Consider the following 8,658-nt stretch of genomic DNA (forward strand, 5'->3'; position numbering starts at 1 on the left):
CTTTTCAGCAACTACTTTCTTCAACTCCACCAAATTAGGGTCACTATCTTACTTTGCCTTAACGTCTACCAAAAGAGACAATTCAGAACCATTTAGGACAATAACACCACCATCTTTTGAATCAACCAAGTGAATAAGTAACCGAGCTAGCCTATGAACATCATGAACCAAATCCTTCTTACCATCTTCAATATGGGTAACACTATTCATGGAAAATCTATTAAGAGCATCGGCAACCATATTTTTTTACCTGGATGGTACAACACACTCATATCATAGTCTTTTAATAATTCAATCCACCTCCTTTTGTCAAAGATTCAAAATTTTTTGGTTGAACACATATTGCAAACTCTTATGGTCGAAGAATACATCAACATAGACACCATAGAGATAGTATCTCTAAATTTTCAAACCAAACATAACCGCCGGCAAATCCAAGTCATGGGTTGGATAGTTTTTTTATGCACCTTAAGTTACCTAGAAGAATAGGCTATCACCTTACAATTCTACATCAAAACACAACCAAAACCAATCCTTGAAGAATCACAATAAACAACAAATCCATCAAAACCTTCTGGCAAAGTCAACACAGGAGAGAAGGAAGCCTACTTTTCAACTCTTGGAAGCTCTTCTCACATACCTCAAGCGATTAGAATTTCACCTTCTTTTGAGTCAAAGTAGTCAAGGATGATGAAATGGAAGAGAATCCTTCCACAAACCATCTAAAATAATCGACTAGGCCCCAAAAACTTTAAACATCAGAAGGATATAAAGGCCTAGGCTAATTCTTAACCACTACGATTTTAATAGGATCAACCATAATACCTTCACCGGATACAACATGACCAAGAAATGCAACTTATGTTAACCAAAACTCACACTTGCTAAACTTAGCAAATCATCGATGGTCCTTGAGGACTTGCAACACAATTCTCAAATAATTAGAATGTTACTCTTGACTCCGAGAGTAGACCAAAATATCATCAAGAAACACAATCACAAACATATCCAAGTATTTCTTAAAGACCCTGTTCATCAAATCCAAAAAAGTTGTAGAAGCATTCATTAATCCAAAAGACATAACCAAGAATTTAAAATGACCATACCGAGTTCTAAAAGCTATCTTCAGAATGTCACATTCCCCTACTTAGAGTTGATGATAACCCAATTGAAGATCAATCTTTGAAAAGTATGCTCCTTGAAGTTAATCAAATAAGTCATCAATCTTCGGAATGAGATACTTATTTTTAATAGTAACCTTGTTCAATTGTCGATAGTCAATGCACATAAGAAGAGAACCATCCCTTTTTCTAACAAAGAGAACCATAGCACCCCATAGAGAGATACTCGATCTAATAAAAATCTTATCCAAAAAATCCTTTAACTCCTTGATTTCTGCTGGTGTCATTTGATAAGGAGAAATAGAAATAGGTTGGGTATCGGAGAGAAAATCGATGCCAAAGTCTATTTCCATTTAGGGAGGGATTCCTGGGGAGATCACTAGGGAAAACCTCTGAAAGCTCATTAACAATCAAAACTTACTCAAGAGTAAGAGCTTCTGAATTTGCAACCCTTGGAAATCATTCTCCAACCTTTAAGACACGAGATAAATTGACCCTTAAATACAAAATTATTACCCTTATATTCTAGGACTGGCTCATTAAGAAACTAGAATTTGACCACACGGGTTCAATAATATATGGAAACATAACATGCATGAAGCCAATTCATACCAAGGATAATGTCACAATCAATCATATCAAGATCTACAAGATCACATGAGGTAACTTATAAAAGACCGATATCGGAAAATTTCTATAGACTCTCTTAGCCATAACCAAATCACCAATTAGGGTATAACCAAAAAATAGCTCTATCAATATCTTGGGATCAACAACAAATCTCATAGCAATATAAGGAGTAATAAAAGATAAAGTATCACCCGGATCTAATAAAGCATAAACATTAAAGTCAAAGACTTTCAACATACCCTTCACAACATTGGGAGACTCCTCCAAATCCTTCCTAGTTTGAAGAGCATAGAATCAATTTTTGTGCTGACCACCACTGACACCCATAATAGCACCCTACTGAATCGAATGGCCTGTGGCCTGAGTTTGATCCTGGGGTCGACAACCAATTATATAATCCTTCGTCTTATGGCCCATCTTACCACATCTATAACATGTATTTGAACCTGCCAAGCATTCTCCCTTTTGGTTTCTTCCACACTTCTTGTATGCGGGGATTACTTGGCCACTCGGGGCTCCTATATGAACCTAAGGGATAGATATCCTTTCTTTATCAAAATTTGGGGCTGGAGTGTTTGAAGAATTTTGGACCGAATACCTTTGGAGAAACCGAGGGAAACCAACATTTCAGGATTTAGCATGTGAGAAATTACTACCATCGGTCCTTTCCCTTTTTGACTCCCATGCCTTCTCCCTAAGCTTTTCATCCTTAATTTGTTTGATATAGGTCATGAGGGTCGAGATATCCATCACCCTAATTATCATAGTGTTTTGCACTCTTTGGACACCAAGTCCAAAACACCCAAAAAAACTTACTCATTTGTTCTCTTGGGTCGGATACAATGAACGGTGCATACTTTAACAATTGGGTAAATTTGATGGCATACTCCCTCACACTTATGCTACCTTGCCTTAAGTTGATAAACTCCAGGATTTTAGCATCCCTTAGCTCAAGGGAAAAGAAATGGTTAAGAAATACCTCTTTGAACTCATCCCAAGTAATATAATACACTTTTCTATCTCACTCCACCTTCATTGGTCAAAGTAAATCCTATAAATCCCCTTCAATTTGTAAGTGGCCAACACCGCCATCTCCAATGGACTAACCCCCATAATGTCCAAAATTGTATGAATGCTCTCAACAAATTCTTATGGATATTTATCCACCTTTGACCCATGAAACTCTGAGAGACTCAACCTCATGAAATCATGAACCCTTGTCGCTACCATACCCATATTTGTGTTCACAGGAGCAACTACCTCTCGGTTGGCTTTCGCCTCTATGGCTTGAGTAAGAACTTGAAACTTAGCTTAGAATTCCACACATGATACTTGCTCATTTAAAGGATCATTTGGATCTTGTTTCTCCTCCTCAACATTTCTTTGGACGGGGATTCTTGTTGGAGGCATAGTTCTGAAATTGCAAAGAGAAAGCATTAGAAGGAAAAACCTTAGAATTCAACTCTATCGCATGATAAGATCATAAAAAAGTGGAATTTCCTAAAATGCCTCATAGACTCTCATCGATAGATATTGTGTGCTTTACACCAATGAAGAAAAATCTACTTGACGCGGCATGTTAGACTCCCTAAGACACTTTTAACCTGGCTCTGATACCAAGTTTGTCATGACCCAAGTTAGGCCCTAGGGTTATACAACAATTGGAATCCCAAGAGACTCCAACCAAGACTCTTAGCGTACATCACATTCATAAGGTAAGTAAAACATCAATGAAAGCATAAGCATAAGAGAAGTCTTAAACAAAAACATCGAATAGAAAAAAGAACTCAAGCAACGTGTCCGCACAATAGGAACTACTATTGGTGATAGTATATAACATGTTTCTACTCTAGTCTAGATAGGGGAATAAGATATGTTCCTAGATCACCTAATAAAAAAGGAAAATGTCATATCAAAGAATATAAAACTCGTGTTGGTTATGCCTTCAAGTGTCACAACCAGACCTAGGGCCTAGTCGTAACACGACAATCAAAACTCTGAAGGGATCAAAACAAGCCTCTTGACATATAGTAAGCATACATAAGGTAAAGTAAAGTTGAAATAACATAGGTAAGAGTCTAAATCATGAATCATAAAAGTTTAGGAGTTTGACAGCAAAGAATCTACAACATTTGTCCAATAAATGTCTCTACAAATCATGATTGGTAGGGGATAAGACATGTCCTTAGATCACCCTCTATACGAATATAACAAAAATATTTAAAATGAAATAAACTCATAACTTGTCCTCGATAGATGAGGACTCACCAAAAACTCCGACGGATGGAAACTCAACTAGCCATGCGTGGAAGAAATGTGATCCTCAACCCCTATATTATGAGACAATGTATGCAACAATATGCGTAAGCACATTTGAAGGTACTAAGTGGGCATGCCATACATGTAATCTTAGGATGCAATGATCAAAGAACGTACACAATAAATAGGATAAGAAAGTCATGAGAAAAATATAATGAACAAAGCATTTAAGAGACATAGTTGAAATCAGAAGAGAACATAAGAGAATATACATATGTGGGATAGGAACCATAACTAACAATAAGACCATGCGAGCTATAACATGGAATTCCAATATCTCCCCATACAATGGAAAAAGGGGAATCTACTCGTACGGTGTCATGTAGTTATGAGACAAGATACTTTATATAAGGACCCCGTCGGTCAAACCCCCACCTTGAGTCATCATTCGATGCTAAGTCAAATCCCATGAAATACGTAACAAAGCAATCATACTTAACATATATCATAGACTTGTTCATAAGCTTTATAATTCATAGATTAGATCATGTACATGTCATACTTGCAATGTGAGTATAAGACTTTCAACATGACAATATCATACTTGCATAATTCATGTCATTAGGTTCCTAGGTCACCAATTAAGGATCATAAGTCACCTATCTTCATAACTTGCATAGAATTCATATCTTGAAGATACTTGTAAATCCATAATCATGATTCATACTTGAAATTAGGGTAAAACTTGAATGCAGAGATAACTTGGTTGAAAACCATGAAATACTTGAAAATCATTAAACTCCACAATCATGATTTATATAAATCACAATTGAAAATAACTTCATGCATGGGCATTCATAATTCAACTTGAAATCATGAAACTAATGTAAAATCAATCTTATAATGATCATTGATAACTATTAAAAATGTAACTGAAATAGCATAATGCAATTCATCAAAATTAAAGTTTAAAAATAATGAAATTTTAAGGGATTCTTGAGGAAAACCTTGGGACTCCATGGGTGAAAGGAAGTCATGGATCAATCCCTACATACCTTGATGAAATCAACTTAGAATTTAAGTGGAACCTTGATAAATTTGAAACCCTAGCTTAAAGTTTGGAGAAGAACCTTGAGAGAGTTCCTTAGTCTTGCCTTCGGGAAATTTTGAAGAATGAATTGAATACAAGGTGAATTTGAAGAGTAGGGTTAATATAAGCTTTGAAATTATCCATAAAAGGGTCTAGGTTTATTCAACCAAACTTGAAATAAGGCGGAATTACCCTTCATTAAATTTGAAATTTGGACCTATGAATGGGACTTCTATGAGTCGTAGACATGTTGAGGATTCGTAGGAATGAGTTTTCCTGCAAGTCCAAAAAAACATAGAAATTTGAGTTCTCTGAAGTTTGCATATGACTCATGTTTACTAGTGGTCATCCCTTATAGAACTCGTCTTGTCGAGTCATAGAAGGGGTCCTGAGGCTCAGTAGTTATAGGTGTTCTAACCCGACACTACGACTGGTTTCTACGAGTCGTAGACTTTCTTAAGATTTGTCAAATGACTCTTAGTCCCGCACACTCCACTTATTAAATTTTCAGCCTTTGATTTACTCTCACGAGTCACCATTACGACTAGTAAGAGTCTCTATTAGTTTTAGACTCATTCGTAGACTCAAAACTGACCAAATTTTCCTTGAATTCTCTTTATTTGACTTTCTAGATTCTGGGGTCTTACAATATCCCCCTCCTGAAAATATTCATCCTCGAATGAGATTTAACTAGTATAGAAAAAGATATGGAATAAGAATTAGAAACCCAACATGAATTCAATGACACCTTAAAATGCATAGAACATGAGATTTTCAAACTTAACATAAAACATGACTTAAAAATCAACTTCATGAACGTGCATGCATATGAAAGACATAAGAAACTGAAACATAGAAGTTTAACGATTTAATCATGAACAACTTAGTACCTTTGTCATGAGTAGATGGAAAGAGGTATGAATAATGCTTTATCATGTCTGCTTCCACTTTCGATGTAGCACTCTCAACTTGTTGATTTCTCCACAACATCTTAACGGATGCAATCTCTTTGTTTCTTAACATTTTCACTTCCCAATCTAAGATTTTCACCGAAACTCCTCATAAGTCAAATTCTCTTCAACGTTCACATTTTCCAATTTCATAATTTAATTTGGATCATAAATTTTCTCAATATAGATAGATAAAACACCGGATGAACCATAGCCAACTCGAATGGAAAATCTAACTCATATGCCACTTTGCCAATACGCTTCACTATCTTATAAGGTCCAACATATTTAGGACTCAATTTCCCTTTCTTACCAAAATGAATTACACCCTTCATGGGCAAAACTTTCAAATAGACTCAATCATCCACCTCAAACTCAGGCTCTCTTCTCCTAGTGTTCGAATAGGACTTTTGACAACTTTGAGTCGTCTTCAATATTTCTCTTATGAGCCTTACCTTCTCCATTGCATCTACTACCAAATCAGGACCAATCAATTTCATCTCTCCTACTTCAAACCATCCCACCGGAGAGTTATATCTTCTTCCATACAAAGCTTCAAAAGGAGCCATTTGGATACTAGAGTGATAACTATTATTGTAGGCAAACTCAATCAATGGCAATTGCTAATCCTAACTTCCTTTAAAATCAATCACACACACCCTTAACATATCCTCCAAAGTTTGGATCGTTCTTTTGGCTTGTCCAACTATTTGAGGATTAAAAGCAGTGCTTATCTTGACTTTCATACCAAGACCTTTTTGTAATGACTTTTAAAAATATGAAGTGAATTGAGTACCTTGGTCTGATATAATAGACAAGGGAACACCATGAAGTTTTACCAATTCATGAATATACAATTTGGCATAATCTTTAGTACCATAAGAGGTCTTAACAGGTAGAACATATGCCGCCGCAGTCATTCGGTCCAAAATAACCCAAATAGAATCATGTTGCTTTTTAGTACAAGGCAAACCCATCACAAAGTCCATATTCACATATTTTTACTTCCAAGTAGGAATTTCAATGTCTTGAGCTAAACCTCTCAGTCTTTGGTGCTCAACTTTCACTTATTGATAATTAGGACACTTATCTACGAACTCCTCTGTGTCCTTCTTTATACCATTCCACCAAAATACTTACCTCTAATTACGATACTTATTGGTAGATCCCGGATGAATCGAATATCGATAACTATGGGCTTTATCGAATACCAACTCTCTTACACTATCAATATTAAGCACACACAAATGACCTTGGTAGTGAAGTACTCCATCTCCCTCTTGGGAGAAATCCTCAATGGCATTTTTGGCAACCGACTTCTTCAATTCAACTAATATCGGATCATGGTCTTGTTTGGCCTTAACATCCACCACAAGAGATGATTTTGAGCCCTTATGCATAAGAAAACCCCCATCCTTAGAGTCAATCAAATGAACACCTAAACATACTAATGTATGAACATCCTTGACCAACTCTGTCTTACCTTCTTTAACATGGGCAATACTATCCATGGACAACTGACTAAGAGCATCGGCTACAACAATCGCTTTACCTGAATGGTACAACACACTCATATCATAGTCCTTTAAAAGATCAAGCCACCTCTTTTGGTTGAGGTTTAAGTCCATTTTTCTTAACACATATTACAATCTTTTGTGATCGGTAAATACATCAATATGTACCCCATAAAGATAATGATGCCAAATTTTCAAAGCAAACATAACTACCGCTAGTTTAAGATCATGGGTTGGATAATTCCTTTCATGCTCTTTGAGTTTCCTAGAGGCATATGCTATAACCTAACCACGTTGCATCAAAACACAACCCAAACCAACACATGAAGCATCACAATAAATAACAAACCCATCCAAACCTTTGGGCAATGTCAAAATAGGAGCCGACGTAAGATGATCCTTCAACCTTTGGAAACTTTTCTCACATTCATTTGACCATTAAAATTTCACGTTCTTTTGGGTCAACCTAGTAAATGGCAAACAAATAGAGGAGAAACCTTCTATAATATCCGGCCAAGCCCAATAAGCTTCTAATATCCGAAGGAGACAATGGTCTAGACTAATTTTTCACCGCTTCCATTTTCTTTGGATCAAATTTAATCCCATCACCGAACACCACATGGCCAAGAAATGCAACTTCCTTTAGCCAAAATTTATACTTAGTAAACTTGGAAAATAGTTGTTTATCCCTCTATGTTTGCACATATATCCTCAAGTGACCCATATGATCTTCTACATTCTGAGAGTAAATCAAAATATCATCAATAAACACACAAACATATCCAAGTATGTCTTGAAAATATGATTCATCAAATCCATGAAAATAGGAGGAGTATTAGTCAACCCAAATAACATGACTAAAAATTCAAAATGATCATACCTTGTTCAAAACACCATTTTAGGAATATCACATTCATTTACCCTTAGTTGATGATAACCGAAACGGATATCAATCTTTGAAAAGTAACTTGCCCCTTGCAATTGGTCAAACAAATCATCTATCTTAGAATTGGATACTTGTTTTTTACGTTGACCTTATTCAATTTTCGATATTCTATACACATTCGGAGTGACCCATCCTTCTTCCTAAAAAA

The sequence above is a fragment of the Solanum dulcamara genome, chromosome 9, assembly GCF_947179165.1.
Source record: "Solanum dulcamara chromosome 9, daSolDulc1.2, whole genome shotgun sequence".
Lineage (NCBI taxonomy): Eukaryota > Viridiplantae > Streptophyta > Magnoliopsida > Solanales > Solanaceae > Solanum > Solanum dulcamara.